General features: G+C 24.9%; 1 long non-coding RNA gene and 1 pseudogene across 1 annotated transcript; one reads left to right on the top strand and one right to left on the bottom strand.

The window, feature by feature from the left end:
• Positions 1-2,653: 2,653 nt before the first annotated feature.
• On the bottom strand, positions 2,654-4,248 carry LOC122853805 (annotated as a pseudogene).
• A 1,582-nt stretch (positions 4,249-5,830) lies between these two features.
• LOC122854946 lies at positions 5,831-7,780 on the top strand. Its single transcript, XR_006374014.1, has 5 exons — positions 5,831-5,914; positions 6,013-6,932; positions 7,010-7,205; positions 7,282-7,550; positions 7,609-7,780. It is a non-coding gene; the product is annotated as an uncharacterized LOC122854946 (long non-coding RNA).
• The last annotated feature ends 9,584 nt before the right edge of the window (positions 7,781-17,364 follow it).

Raw genomic sequence — 17,364 nt, 5'->3', positions numbered from 1 at the left:
ACATTTTACTTGTTTTATAAATTCAACTATTGTTTCATTGAATCTTTCAATATTTATTGTTCTATCCATTATCTCAATTAATTCTTCAATGACCTCAATTTTTTTAAATATTGTATATAGACTTTGAACATCAGCCTTTCCAATTATCATTGGCTTCCATGTTGGCCACATGTTCACTACCAATGATATTAATTTTTCCATTTTATGTTATTTTTTATATTTTACGCGAACAATTATTTCAATATTTCAATTATTATATTATCAATTATTTAAAATCATATATTATTTGAATGAAAATATTTTGTTTAATTTTCATGTATTATTTTATCATACAGTACATTTATTATTATTATTTTCTGATGAAATCAGGCGTGCCCAACGCTTGGTTGCCACGTGTATCCAAATTTTATTATTATTATTATCTTTCTGATGAAATTTTCACAAATATGGCGTGTTCAACACTTCGTTGCCACGTACATACAAATTATTATTATTATTATTTATTCACAAGATTTGTTGATTTTTCTCCAATTTATATGCAAAATTTTTCTCAACAATTTTTATTTTTAATTTAATGTAATGTATTTTATGCTTTTTATCACTTTGCACATCAATACTTCTCTTCTCACACTCGTGATTGAGATTATAATTTTGAGCCAACTATATGTACTCACGACTGAATTTTCACAATTTTATCAATTTCTTTCTTGTATCAAATATTTATCTTTCTTTTTTTTTTCTTTTTCTCACCTCGTGGTTTGAGCTGTTAGTTGGAAACCAATTATGAGATTTGGTCACAACTAAAATTTATAGTTATTAATTTATATAAATTATTACTCTTTTTTTTACCGCGTGGTTTGTGCCGCTAGTTGGGAGCCAATTATCAAATTTGGTCACAACTAAACTTTATAGTTATTAATTTATATAAATTATTACTCTTTTTTTCACCGCGTGGTTTGTGCCGCTAGTTGGGAGCCAATTGTGTGGTGTAGATTCCTCACTTTATTTATTTTATAATTTAATTTAAATTCAAACAATAATTTAAAAGATAGACACGAAATTTATATTTAAATATTAATAATGATGAAACAATTTATTTAATAATGAGACTATTTAATATAATAATTTAACAAGACACAATATATAGGTTACTGGTTGTGAGGTGGCATAGCCACATCACCAATACAAATTTATAAGTATAGTTCCGACGCACCGTTTGGCTTGGTGGCCGGACTAGAAGCGAAGAGAGCAGAGTCTCAATCAACAAGACGGAGTGAGGATTCTCGTACCCACACATAGACACATAGCTAACACCTCACTGACTATGTCACATGACATGCCAGTGTGGTGGGAGACATCAAATATTCTATCTCGCTACAAAACAAGAATAGAATATCTTACAAGATAGCAAAAAAAAATATATATATAAACAATCAAGTGCGCGTCACACCCTTAGAATTCCGTAGGTTTTCATGTTTTTTTTTTTTTTTCTATTTCTTTAAAATTTGAATTATTTTTGTTGATTTTTATGCCGTTTCATGTTGTTTATTTTCTGTTGTCAAACGATATTTGTAAAAGAAGAAACATATACAATCGATGATCGATGACAAATAACTTTTGGGCCTTGCAAGAAAATGAGAATATGTAATCTAACTGGGGCCCACAAATAAAAAAAAATTTAATTCGGTTCCTGACCCTACACATTGTCGGATAAAAAAATTAGGGACCTAAAACGTAGAAAAAAATATCGTAAAGTATGATAATAAAACGTCATTAATTAAAACCTTGCCGGGATTGGTTGGTTTATATTTACAATTGGGCCCTGTGAGAAGATGAGAATATTGAATCTCATAAGGCGCAGGAATAAAAAAAAGACTAAAACGGACACCCCTGAAAAACGTGGGCCAATTTTTCTTTTAAATTTCAAACGTAACAATGTTTATAATAAAAACAAAACATGAATTTACAATTAATGTCGCCAAAAAGCCTCAATTTTTAAATACCTGTCTATTCATCATACCTTAAATAATCAAAAGACGTAAAATATCCAAAAGAATGTCAAAATTTTGAAGTATAAAGTTGAATAATTTGCTGAATAAGAAAAAATTTTTTAAAAAATTAGGCGCTGCAGTTTTTATTATTATATTATTATTATACCATGTACACTGAAATATAATAAAACTGGAAGCCGAACTTCGCGTCGCCGAGAGAGAGACTCAATGGATGTGCTTTTGTCCTTGTCGGTACAGTCACGTCAACTACAGTTAAAAACTAGTACGACAAGACAGTCAAGTTTCTATGTGCTATACACAATATATGTATACCTATATATTTTTTTATTTTTTATTAATTCAATCAAAATATCAACATAAAATACACTCTTAGCATTTTGTAAATTTTATTTTAACGTAGAAAATTGATTATAAGTTTATTAAAAAATATTATATTACCATGATTCATTATATAGGTGAATAAAAAAAATATACAAAAAAATTCCTCCAATTTCAAAAAATACTTTTTTTAAAAAAATTAAAAATGTTTTTTTAATAAATGTCATAAAAATTCAAAATAATAATACTTTGATCAAAAAATCGTAATGACTTAATCGTTAAATAATTAGTATTAAAATAGTATATAATCCTTCAACAAAATTTCAAGATGCAGAAGATTCATATGAATTGCCCCATTGATCTTCATCTCTCTCGCTACTCATTTGTGTTTCTGTAATCAAAATATTATTCAACTTTCAATAAAACAACATTTATTTCAGGTTTATTTTTAGTACAAAAACTTATATAGCTTATATATAGTATCAATACAGTAATTCAAGATATTAAATTATTATTAGGTACAGAACTTAGTATAAATGCTTATCAAAAGCAAAAAAAAGTATTTGTAATAATAATCAAACAAAAAATATAATAAAGAAAATGTCAATAATATCAATATTTGTAATAATAATCAAATAATAAATATCATAAAGAAAATATCAATAATATAAAGAACAAGTATTCTTAAATGAGTTATAAAAATAATCATGATAGTCTAATTAATCAAAACAAAAAAAAAACTACCTTTCTAATTAAAGTAATATGTTCCTCACGTAATTTTGCATAAACTTCTTTTAATTTTTTAAATTTTTCATCAACTTGTCGATTTTTATCTGTTAAAAATGAACAATTTTGTATTAATTTATCAATTAATATTAATAAAACATTAATATTATAATCTATACCTTCATAATCACGAAGTTTTAATATTAAATCAGCATTTTGTTGACCTAGGCCATCATTTAATTGTTTTGTCTATCGATTTCTTGGTTTTTAATGTTATTTGTGAATCAAATTGTTTAATATGATGCTTCAACACATCAACAAGACTTTGATGTTCTCGTACAAGTTCATTTAACATTAAAAGTTCATCTCTTTGTCTTTTATTTTCTTGTGCGGTTATAATTTCATGTTGATACATATTATCTCTATCAATACGACCATCAAATTGTTCACTTACAATTGAATTTGTATCTGATGTATCAATAAGACTATCAACAGTACTATCAGCATCAATTGGTTCTTTTTGTGGTAATACAACAACTGGTATATTACCAGTTAACATATGTTCTTAATTCTGATTGTATTAAAAAATTTGGTGGTTTTTCTGGCATTCCTGGTACTGTTATTAATTGTTTAAAATATTGCATATGTTTAATTGTTGTATAAAAAATTTTAAGCTCTTGAAATTGTTTAAAAAAACAATCACGATGACCAATTAATGTATCAGCTGGTAATGCACTATGTAATTTAAATAATATTCTAACACAATAATCATAAAGTTGTGATTATATGGTATTAATGGTGCTAATCTAAATTGTCCACATGGTGTCATTGAATTTGATTTTGATGTATTTAATGAACCAAATACAGCTTTTTGTAAATTTAATATATCATCCATATAATCAAACTTTTAATAAATATTTATATCATTTTCACCAATTCTTTTAAGTTCATCATTTGTTACTTGAAGATTACCTGGTAAACCTGGATTACGATTATCAAATTCTAGCTTTGTTATTAACTTTGTTATTATTAAATGTATTAATCTTCTATATCTTTCTTTTAAATGTTGCCACATTTTTTCAATATTTTCAAGTTTATTTTTGTGTTTTTGTGAATTAATAATAACACATGGATGACCTTCACGTAATGTTTTATGTAATACATGACAATTATTGCCTAGAGGCAATAACATTCTAGTCTTTCTTGGATGTAAAACTCTTGGCAGTGATAACGATTTTTAAAACCTATCTTGCCAACCTTCTTTGAGATAGCTTTTGCAATATTTTTAAGCTTGTCCTTCATCTGTAATTAAAAAAAAAGCAAGATATAATAAAAATATTGATTCAATCATATTGATAAAAATAAATTAAGTAAACTATAATTACAATATCCTTGATGCCCATTTCATTACGAGGTCTAGATAAGCTACGTGGTAAACTACGCCCCACTAATCCAAAACGAAGACGTTTTTTACTTGGTCTAGATGCTGATCTAGAACGTTCAGGTGTTTTAGTTTCAGCAAGTATACTATCTGATACACATGCTGCTGGTAATGCAACATGTAAACGATTTAATAAACCACCAACTTTTTTAGTTTTAATTTTTTGATCAACTCGATATGACAATAAACGTTCACATACTTCTTGTTTAACTTCCATAACACCAATATCATTAACTGTACTCATTTCCATAATTGGTACTTTACCATTGTCCCTTAAAACTGCAAGTGCTTTACATTTATCATCACTTTAACAACAATCAATGGTTGATCATTAAATAAAGGTTTAATTGATTCTGGCCGTACTATTGAAGAACAAGTTCAATTATTTCATTGTTCAGATACATCACAAACATATAATACATCAGCACGTAAATGTGCAAGTGCTGTAACAGCTTGCATTTCAATGACATCACGATCTTCAAGTGAATGATCAAGTATACCTGGTGTATCAATAACTTGCTATCTTAGTTATGGATGCATATGGTCATTTCATTGATCAATATCATTTGTAACAGCTTGTTTATCTGATCCATGTCTTGTTGAATAAACTTTTTTATTATTTTGTATATTTATCGATGTTTTAATGATATTTTGAATTTTTAATTTATCAGATGTTGTTGGCTGTATGTTTCAACATTTAATTGAAAATCTTCATTTAATTTTATTTTACCTAAATAATTAACCATCATTTTATAAACATTAATCAAGTATTTTTTTATGTTAAATTATTTTTCTAAACAATATCACTGAATGATAACTCACCTTTTTCTGAATGTGATTTTTTATATTTTCTTATCACTGTGAATATATCAATTATCAATTTCTAATATTATTATTCAACACGATATATTTAAATTAAAATAAAAATTTATAATTATTTTGAATTCATGAAGATTCACTTTGATTATCAATAAATTAATTTGTCAATTTTATATTACATAAGAAAAAATATGCACACCGGCAAATCACACTTTCTTTTTTTTTTTTTTTTCTGCTGCGCCTCCGTAAACTAACGACAAAATGCAACGGAACTTTGGTTTAGTTTCTCTGTCGGGCAATGGCGGCAATGGGCATAAAACTTGTGAGTGTGTGTGTATGTGTAAGCAAAATAACAACACGCAGGGGAACGCAAGGAAATAAATATTTTGCTGAGAATATTATTATTAAAAATAATAAAAATAATAAATAAATAATTTACAAATAAAAAATTTATTTTTTAAATTCATTAAAAAAAAAAATTTATGTTAAATAAAAATTTTTTGTTCTTTTAAATATTTATTGTAAATATGTTTTTTCTAATTAAGGGGTTAGGTTGGGCGTCAAAAAAGTATGTTAATAAAAAAAAAACTATTAATGAGTAAGTAAAAAATTAAAAATTATTTTAATACAATCATGTAAATTAAATTAATAAATAAACTGCAAATTTAATAAACTGTAATTTAAATTTGTTCATAGGAAAACTATCAGTATTCTTAAATGTTGATGCAAATTGATGGATTCAGTGTACAACAACAACAAAAAAATCCATCACAAACTGACATACATTCAGTTAAAAATCCACTTGATATAACACATGAAAAATTAACAAACAGTGAACATGAACATGGTGTATCAAAAATAATAATCAAAATTTATTAAATGATGGTGAATGGCACAGATTGGATGTTACATGGAATCTTTATAATATTGAATTAATTGTTGACATGTGTAAAAATGACGAATCATTATGCTACGAAACTGCTCCAGTTCCATTGTCAAATGATTATTATTTAAGTATAAATGGACCAGTACAAATTGGTGGTTTCAATATTTTAAGTAATTCAATTGAACAACACAAATAGAAAAAATCACCAAAAGGTATTGGTTTTGATGGTTGTATTAAAAATATAATTTACAATATGGCTAAGTGAAATTAAAGTTAATGATGGACAATATCCATATGGCATACTGTCAAAGTATGAAGATATGGTTCTGCTTGTATGACTGAACTTTATGGTGGTGAAGGAATAAGATTCAATGAAACAATAATATTTAAAGGACAACAAAATTTTATTATTGATAAAAATGATGGTGTTTAGATTGGTAGTGTTGAGCCATCTGGTACATATGATTTTTTTGTATTTGTTGAGTTTTTCAATTTAGTGTTCAAATTTTCATTTAAATGAACGTTGCATTTATTGTTAAGTGCGTGAATCATGGAAAAATCAGGGAGACTGGATTTATAATTTTAAATAAAAAAGTGATAATGTATTTGTAATGACACAGCCAAGATCAGGTACAACAGTGACAACTGAAATGACATGGCTATTGATAAACAATTTAGACTATGAAAATGCTAAAAAAATACGTCTTGAAGAACGAGTTTTTGAGCAAGAGTAAGTAATTAAATTATTAAAACTAATTTTGTATTTTTTATAACATTTAATAATAATTTTAATGATATTAATTTTAGATTGGGCCTGTATGACAACAGATGGTCTGAAGCAAAAGTTGCAATTCGAAATGAAAATGATCCAACATCTTGGATTCATCTGTTAAATGTAAAAATATTAGAAATTATTATGATGCACATGTAAATACAAGTGGGCCAAGAATTATTAAAACCCATTTGGCATTTAGTTTACATAAAAATATTTTCCGGTGCTAAGGTAAAAAATTAATAAATCATATAACACTTATTAATATTTGCATAATTTTCAAACTTTAAAATTAACAATTTAACAGATAAATTATATCGTACGAGATCCAAAAGATCTGAGTAATGAGTTCATTTCGTGGTGGCGTTTTTCAAATAATGCTTATCAGCCCATTCAGAAACGTAAACTTGACGAAAAAAATTTACGAAATCAAATTTACATTGTTGTAATTTAAAGCTAAGTATAAATATTATTTTGAATAGTTAGTCTTGGACCATATTGGCCACATGTAAAAAAGGCTGGAATTTGCGAAATAATAAGAACGTTTTATTTTTATTTTATGAAGATATTAAAATGGTGAGTTGAAAAAATAAATTAAAAAAAAATACGAATATTGATTAATTTTATTTTATAGAATCTTTTCGAAACTATTAAAAAAGTTTCACATTTTTTTGGATAAAACACATTTGGATGAAGAAATTTAGAGTCTTGTTTGTCATTTGGATATTGATAAATTTCGAATTCAATGGTTAATTCAGTTGCTGGTTTACCAACCCTTAGAGCATGTTTCATTGGTCAAGGTAAAATTGGAGGATACAAAGATTTATTCGTTTAAATTTTTGTTTAAATAAATAATAAAATTTTCGTTGAAATAAATATTGAATTTATTGTTTAAATTTTCGTTTAAATAAATATTAAAATTTTCGTTGAAATAAATATTGAATTTATTGTTTAAATTTTCGTTTAAATAAATATTGAATTTATCGTTCAAATAAATATTGAATTTATTGTTTAAATTTTCGTTTAAATAAATATTGAATTTATCGTTTAAATTTTTGTTTAAATAAATGATAAAATTTTCGTTTAAATAAATATTGAATTTATTGTTTAAATTTTCGTTTAAATAAATATTAAAATTTTCGTTGAAATAAATATTGAATTTATTGTTTAAATTTTCGTTTAAATAAATATTGAATTTATCGTTCGAATAAATATTGAATTTATTGTTCAAATAAATATTGAATTTATTGTTTAAATTTTCGTTTAAATAAATATTGAATTTATCGTTTAAATTTTTGTTTAAATAAATGATAAAATTTCCGTTTAAATAAATATTGAATTTATTGTTTAAATTTTCGTTTAAATAAATATTAAAATTTTCGTTGAAATAAATATTGAATTTATCGTTTAAATTTTTGTTTAAATAAATGATAAAATTTTCGTTGAAATAAATATTGAGTTTATCGTTTAAATAAATGATAAAATTTTCGTTTAAATAAATATTGAATTTATTGTTTAAATAAATATTGAATTTATTGTTTAAATTTTCGTTTAAATAAATATTGAATTTATCGTTCAAATAAATATTGAATTTATTGTTTAAATAAATATTGAATTTATTGTTTAAATTTTCGTTTAAATAAATATTGAATTTATCGTTCAAATTTTTGTTTAAATAAATAATAAAATTTTCGTTTAAATAAATATTGAATTCATTGTTTAAATAAAGCTTTAAATTTTGCGGGTTATTTTCACCGGGACTTTTTGCGGGACCTAACCAGAACATTTTTCCAGGACATTTTGCAAGATTTGTATTTAATTAAATTTTATTATCATAAATTGAATTATTATTATTATTATTATCTAGTAACTTTGAAAGTAACAGTGTTGCCAAGTTTAAAAAAGGTAACAAAACAACCACTATTACCGACGGAAAGTCATGCTACCTGGGATGATTCTCCCTGTATAAGTAATAATATTTTCATGGTATTCATTCATATGAATATCATCCAAAACTTCCATCAGGTCTAAAATATGCTGAACATTATAATCAGGTTCACTGTTTTCATTTGATTCAGACTTAATGAATCGTTCATTTACACGATGTTCTTTGGCTCGAAATTCAAAAATAGGATTAGAATCATAATAATCGGATGTACAATTTGAATCTAAACTTGGTGTAACAGAATTACGAAAAAGTAATCTCCGGATAGCCCATAATGCTTGTAAAACATTAGGATTGTTGTTCCAGCCTCCTCGAGACCGTATACAACAAAAGTACAACTCAATATGATCTTGAGACACTTTGTACGTGAGAAAATACTTTAAACAATCTGGTTTGTTGGTTAATAAATCTACTGCTAATCCTTTAAAGCTATGAATATCTATGATAAATCCTAGTGCAAAAGTTTTATTACGTGTCTTTGTGATAAGTGTATTGTCAATTCTCAGCTCTCGAATATATTTTTCTGATTCCCTAAAAATTTTTTCCCAATAACTTTGATTTTTTAATGACAGAGGTGATTTAAAACCAGTACCAAAAGCACTTCTTGAATTCATTATATCAAATAATTGATCAAAAATACGTAAAAACTGAGTAGTTGATTGGCTTCCTTTAAATTTTGGATGATTTGAAGCTCTTAAAAAATCAATAGCATCAGCTACACTACTACTAATTGTTTGAGCTGCCAGTGATACTTTCATTTTTTTATTTTCAAAGTTTACGTGAACTGAAGATAATTTATTAGCATATTTTAGACCTAATTCGTTTTGGTGATCGTGCAGTTCTTTTATATATTGAAATGATACTGGCCCAGCCGAAGAAACAATATTCTTTTTAGCAAATGTATTACGACATAGTTTTAGCATATGACAAGGGTCTAAAATGACATAAATATTAGAATCATTAAATTCATGCTTAAAATATGTAAGAGGCTTTAAATTGTCAACCAATGTAAAATCACAGCCTAATTTTTCTAAGGTATCAACATTTGTAGTTGTTCCATCACAAGTGATGGAACGTACAATTAGTCCTACTGAGTGAAGTCTTTTTATTGCTTCTTTAATTAATGTAGATTGAATTTTACTGTTAATACCATTTATAAAAAAGTGAGCTATTGGTATTTTAAACTTAACAGAATATGAAACGATTTGAAATGCTAACATTTCTTTAGCATTTTCTGATTTAAATAAATTGTTATCAGATGGATCTAAAAGGTTTGTGGCATTGCCAAAGTCAACACAACCTCTGATACAATTTTCTTTTTGGTCCACAGGGTTGTTACTTTTTATTGACATTGAATCAAGTATGAGACCAACACTTGAAAAATTATATACTGAACGAAACTTTTCTGCTTGTAAATAATCAAAAACTCCATTTAAAAAACCAACTTCACAAGATGTAGCATTTATACACTTTTGTAATGTTGTTTTATCAGGAAGACATAATTTTTTTTGTAATGATTTATAAGCTTGAGGTGAATAGAAATAAATCGTGTTAGGAAATTCTTTCATTTTTTCTGTATACCGATAGCCTTTTTTTTGTTTATCTTGGTTGTTTTTTAAATTTAAAAAAAGCTCCAATACTTCATTAGAAAATCTTTTTTGAAGTTCTTTTTCTAATTCTTCTGTACAATTACCTTCACTTCTCAGCAATCTAATAACATTAGACATTTTTTCAAGTTTTTGATGATTACGTTGTAGTCTTTTCTGAAGAGTTTTAATTCTTCTTCGATAAGAAGTTTCTTTCTCTTTCAAAATTTTGTTGTTTGTGTTCTCAGTTCTCTGAAAATGATAAAAATATATTTATATGGTTTAAAATTACTCTCATTATGAATTGAATAGATATAATAATGTTTGTACTTGTTCATCAGTGTTGAGTGAGTGTATATTTTTTGCTGAAGGTAAATCGTTATTATGCTCGTGAAGTATATTATTGGTTAAAGGAGTTAGAGAATGTTGTGAATCTTCACAACGTGGTGACAAGTTAGTGAAGATGCTCTGAGTTAAATCATTGCTGGTATTGTCATGAGAAGAATCAGATAGTACCTGTAATTAGTCAATAGATTTATAAATAAATGGTGTATATCAAGAAGTTGATTTTAAATAAAAAAATCGAAAACAATAATTAGTTAAATAATTTACGTTTGACAGTTCATAACATGAAAAATTTTGTGGCACAGCATTTTTTTTTAGACGTCTGTAAATTCTTATATCATTTTCATAATCATTTTCAGTAAAATGAACACTACAAATGCGTGAACTTTTGTTGATATTGTTATTCTTAAGTGGCATAACATTAACCCAAGCATTCAATAGTGATGGATTTGACCATGGAAAACTTCAAATTATAATTACAAGTGTTTAATAATTATATTTAATTCCACTACTAAACTGTATTGATTTACATTTATTATCAATCAACAATACTATTATTTAAACATTATTATAATAACAAAGGCAAATACCTGTGAAATGTGAGGTTAGAATTTGGAGTCCAGTGAGTTTTACAATTTTTAACGCAACAATAAAACACCATTTTTGATCCAAAATAAGTTAAAGCACGAATATTAGTTTTTGTTTTGTTTGGTACTTTGTGATATTTTTTATCAAGCAATATAATTTATAAAAATATTTTTAATAATTGTTGTTGTTGGTTGTTGTCAAACATTCACCATATTCCATCACTGAAATATAATAATAATAATAATAAAACTGCAATTACTATAGTACTGTACTAGTTTGTATGTACGTTGACTGTTCAGGAGTTGTTGTGCGCATGCGTGAGTGAGAGGGAAAGCCATCCAATATATTGCTATCTCTAGCGACACTCCGTGCATTGGCTTAGCATAGGAGTTCGGCTTCCAGTTTTATTATATTTCAGTGACCATGTATCGAAATAGCGCCTAATTTTTTTTTTAATTTTTCTTTATCCAGCAAATTATTCAACATTATACTTCAAAATTTTGCCATTCTCTTGGATATTTTACGTTGAATAGACAGGTATTTAAAAATTGAGGCTTTTTGGTCACATTAATTGTAAATTTATGTTTTGTTTTTATTTTGTTGGTTATGTGAGGGTAGATCATAAATAATAACAAGTACAATTTAATATTATTGGTGACGTTTATTTACTTAGCAGTCAGAGAATATATAATGCGAGGCAAGAGTGTAAAGTGCACGGCGGCCGGAACTGGAATGAGTATATTATAGAGGGGTGCATATAGTGTGTGTGTAGTGTATGGTTGTGTATGTTTGTTTAGTGTCAACCTGTAAGTTAAGATTTGTGTCCGGTAGTGTAGCAGTTGTAAATATATTTAGTCAGGGACGTGTCATCAGACTTTGTATCTCCAACATATTTCACTTATTTTGTTTAAATTAATAATAAATTATATTTGTAATTCATCTACTTTAAATTGACCGTGAATACCATAATAAATAATAATCGAATAATAATTTTCTGAAATATCAAAATTTAAACGTGTATATATACTATATATGTACGCTTTGAACAAAAGGAAAAAGAAACAAATTCTGCTATACCATCAATGATAAATAACTAATACATGCGGCTGCATACACACACATATATGCATGTAAAAAAAAATTCAGAAGTAGCTATAGGCGTGGGGTATGCGCAACGTATCCGAAAGAATTAGATATTTCAGCTTGAAAATTTATTTTTTAGTAAGATTTAATACCTGGCTTTTACTGACTCTTCATATCTTTTTTATTATTTGTTGGAAAAAATACATAATGAAACTGTTTTTATTTTTTTTTCTTAAGGTAAAGCAATACCTTTGAATTAAGCGATTTTTTCAAACATGGATTTCTCCTAAACTATTGAATATTTTTGAATGAAATTTTAGGAGAATTCATAATATACTATTCCACTTCAGCTAAAACTCTCAAAAATTGTTAATAACAAAAAAAATTATTGTTATTTTGCCATTTTTCGAACATAGTTTTTCGATATTAGTTATTGCTAGATTTTCTTGAAATTTTGAGCATCGTTACATCAAATGACTAAAAATCAGTTAAATGTCTCAGAAATTACATTTGTTGATGTAAAAAATTATAAATAAACAATTTTCTTGAAATTTTTTTTCTATTTTACCATCAACTACTTTTCATCTGAGTATCATTTGAGAGGCGCTGGAAGCATTCTAAGGTCCATAAATTTTCTATATGTAGCAGGTAGAATTTTCTTATGCGAACCTGTAAAAAAAGGTCTGGAGGGGGGTCTCTGGAAAGGAGCGGGGTAAAAATATTAATTTCCGAAGGCACCATGCTGTTGTTAGTTATACCCCTAATAATAATAATAATAATAACAAAATAATGTTTATAAAAATTTTAACCGGTAATAATAAAATTTGTACCTTCATAATAATTTTAAAAAAACAAGTTACTGTAAAATTTTAATTTACAATAATTTGTTAATATTATTGAGAGTACAGATTTTAATTTTATCGGTACAAATTAGCCCACTTTTTACTGTTTACAATAAAAAAAAATTATTCAAAAATATTGATTTTTGAAGACATCATGCAATTGTTGACTAAACATTTTTATTAACAATTGCATCGTACATTTAAGATATCGATATTTTTAAATAATTTTTTTCTTATTTTGGAAAGCGAAACGTTCGCTAATTTGTACCCTCAATGATAATAACAAATTATTTTAAATTAAAATTTTGAAGTAACTTGTTTTTTTTATAATTATTATGAAGGTACAAATTTTATTATTATCGATTGAAATTTTAATAAACATTACTTTGTTATTATTATTATTGGGAGTACATATATTGTTTTTACCGGTAAAAAATAGCCCAGATCTATCTTTTTAAGATTAAAAAAGAATTATTCAAAATTATTCATTTTCAAAAACTTTAATTATTATATATTAATTGAAAGGACTGGCAAGGTGTCTATAAAAAAAAAGTTTCTTACAAAATATTTTTCGTTTCTATTCCTAAAACCGAAAAATAATTATCACAGAAAAACTTGAGAAAAGAAAACGTATGAAAACCAGTTGATTGTAGTGACGTTGCCAAAGCAAACATAGTAGAATATCGTCGTTACAGATGAAAAATATTTCATGCGATGTTGCCACAACTCTTCATATGTATGTGAGTGCGTATCATTATACAAAACTTGGCAAACTGCTTACACATGCATGCCTATGGGCCAGTGTATGATATTTGACGTCCGCTGGGTCTTGTTTGTCACTTCTTCTACGGGTCATAAAATAAAAAAAGGAGAAGAAATACAATGGAGACTATTAAGTTGACTGTTGTGTTGTGTTGCTTTGGTGTGTGTGTTCATACTAAGCCAAAAGAACTAATCAACTATGTATGATTTTATTAGTAACTTTAGTAAACTCGAAATTGAAAATTAATAATTTTTTCGTTAATGTTGATGACGTTCTTTCATTTGATTTATTCTTTAAATATATTATTGTATTCAATAATTATTTTTTATTACAGATTTACTAACTTATTATTATTATTATTATTATTATTATTATTATTATTATTATTATTATTATTATTATTATTATTATTATTATTATTATTATTATTATTATTATTATTATTATTATTATTATTATTATTATTATTATTATTATTATTATTATTATTATTATTATTATTATTATTATTATTATTATTATTATTATTATTATTATTATTATTATTATTATTATTATTATTATTATTATTATTATTATTATTATTAATTATTATTATTAATTATGATTATAGAATATTATTATTATTATTATTATTATTATTATTATTATTATTATTATTATTATTATTATTATTATTATTATTATTATTATTATTATTATTATTATTATTATTATATTATATTATTATTATTATTATTATTATTATTATTATTATTATATTATTATTATTATTATTATTATTATATTATTATTATTATTATTATATTATTATTATTATTATTATTATTATTATTATTATTATGTTATATTATTATTATTATTATTATTATTATTATTATTATTATTTATTATATTATGTGTATGTATTATTATTATTATTATTATTATTATTATTATATTATTATTATTATTATTATTATTATTATTATTATTATTATTATTATTATTATTATCATTATTATTATTATTATTATTATTATATTATTTATTATTATTTATTATATTATTATTATTATTATTATTATATTATATTATTATTATATTATTATTATTATTATTATTATTATTATTATTGTATATTATATATGTGTGTGTGTTATTATTATTATTATTATTATTATTATTATTATTATTATTATTATTATTATTATTATTATTATTATTATTATTATTATTATTATTATTATTATTATTATTATTATTATTATTATTATTATTATTATTATTATTATTATTATTATTATTATTATTATTATTATTATTATTATTATTATTATTATTATTATTATTATTATTATTATTATTATTATTATTATGTGTTATTATTATTATTATTATTATTATTATTATTATATTATTATTATTATTATTATTATTATTATTATTATTATTATTAATTATTATTATTATTATTATTATTATTATTATTATTATTATTATTATTATTATTATTATTATTATTATTATTTTTATTTGGAAACTTTTATAACTTTTATTTGGAACATTTTTATCTAATTCTAACAGGGATCGCGGAATCAATTATTTTATTTTTAATTAATTTTTTTTAACCCTTTCCCGGGGAGATAGAATTTTTTAAATATTTTTATTGAAATCAGAAGGGTCGAATTTAGTTATAATAATTTTTTTATAAAAATGGAACCAAATTTTTTAAAATGTTCATTTAAAAGGGATCTTTCCTGGATTAGTCCAGAATTTTTTTGTAATCTTTTTGAGGCACGCGGTGCTTCTAGGGGGAAAAAAGGGGTGATCAAATCACGAAAAGGCCCGTAGACGATATTATTCTACGCAGTCTAAAGAAAATTTACACGTATTTTTTTTTTTTTTTTTCAATCATTAAAAAAGTTGCAAATTTATTTACCCAGAGAAATTTTTTTTTTTAATGCTTTTAAGACGTGACAAAAAAAATAAATACGTGTAAATTTTCTTTAGATTGCGTACATTAAATTTTCCGCGATTTTGTCTAAAAAAATTACGCTTAAAACAAGTAAAATATTTATGTTCTATCACTTTTTTATTTTATACAGACATGAACAAAGGTGAAAATAACAAAAATGAAAACCTTGATATACATCAGGAGATTTTTTTTCACGATGATGATATATCAGCAGTGGAAAATAATAGAAACATCAATTTTAAAAGCAATAAATCTGAATTGGAGAATATTAGCTGTTTTCCTGCTGTCATAAGTGATATGCAATGGTGTAAAAGAAGTTATCGACGCGGAGGCTACAATGCACTTTCTGGAACAGCAGTTATAATTGGAGCGCGCACAGGCAAGGTTATTTTTTGTGCTATTTATAATAAAGTTTGCGCGGTATGTGATCGAGCTAAAAAAGAGAATAGACCTTCACGACCTCACCCATGTGCAGCTAATTAGGATGGTACTTCAACAGGCATGGAGTCTGCGGGTGTCCTTCAAGGTTTCCTATGTAACGTTGAAAAATATAAATTAATCTATGACACACTTATTTGTGATGGGGACAGTAGTATAATGGAAAAAATTAATAATGCTAAACCTTACAAAAAATGGGCTATTTCCGTTAGAAAAATTGAGTGCAAAAACCATTTATTTCGAAATTTAGGTTATAAAATGGATTACATTTCTCAAATGAAGATGCGAGTTCATCCTAAAAAATCTATTTGCTTTGTTGGACAACTCCGGAATGATATCAAAAATACTGGGTATTGGATGCGAATGCTAATAGAAGAAGCTATGATCAAGCGTTCCAGTGAAGATTCATCTCAGGAAGAAAAAATAATTAATCTTACAAAAGACATCAAAAGTTTACCAAGTAATTTTTTTGGTGACCATAAAGAGTGCAATCCACGAACAGATGATTGCAAAGCTTACACTATCAATCATTTAAAATTACTTCAAGATAATAACATGCTTAAGCCCATCATTGAAGCTCTTGATTATTTAGCAAAACATGCTGATAGTCTTCTAGAAAACCAAACGAATAATCCTGCTGAAAGAATGTTTTCTGTGCTGAATAAATTTATTGGTGGTAAACGAATTTGTTTTAGCAAAAGCAATTCATACAAACTCCGAGCATTATGTGCAGTTGTGCAATACAATACTCAGACTGTTCTTTCTAAAATTATTGAGTACAGTAATAAAATTGTACCTGATATCATAGCTAAAATGGAAGCAAGACGATGGGCTCACAGAATT

The sequence above is a fragment of the Aphidius gifuensis genome, linkage group LG4 (assembly GCF_014905175.1).
Source record: "Aphidius gifuensis isolate YNYX2018 linkage group LG4, ASM1490517v1, whole genome shotgun sequence".
NCBI lineage: Eukaryota > Metazoa > Arthropoda > Insecta > Hymenoptera > Braconidae > Aphidius > Aphidius gifuensis.
This window is presented reverse-complemented; position numbering and strand designations above follow the sequence as displayed.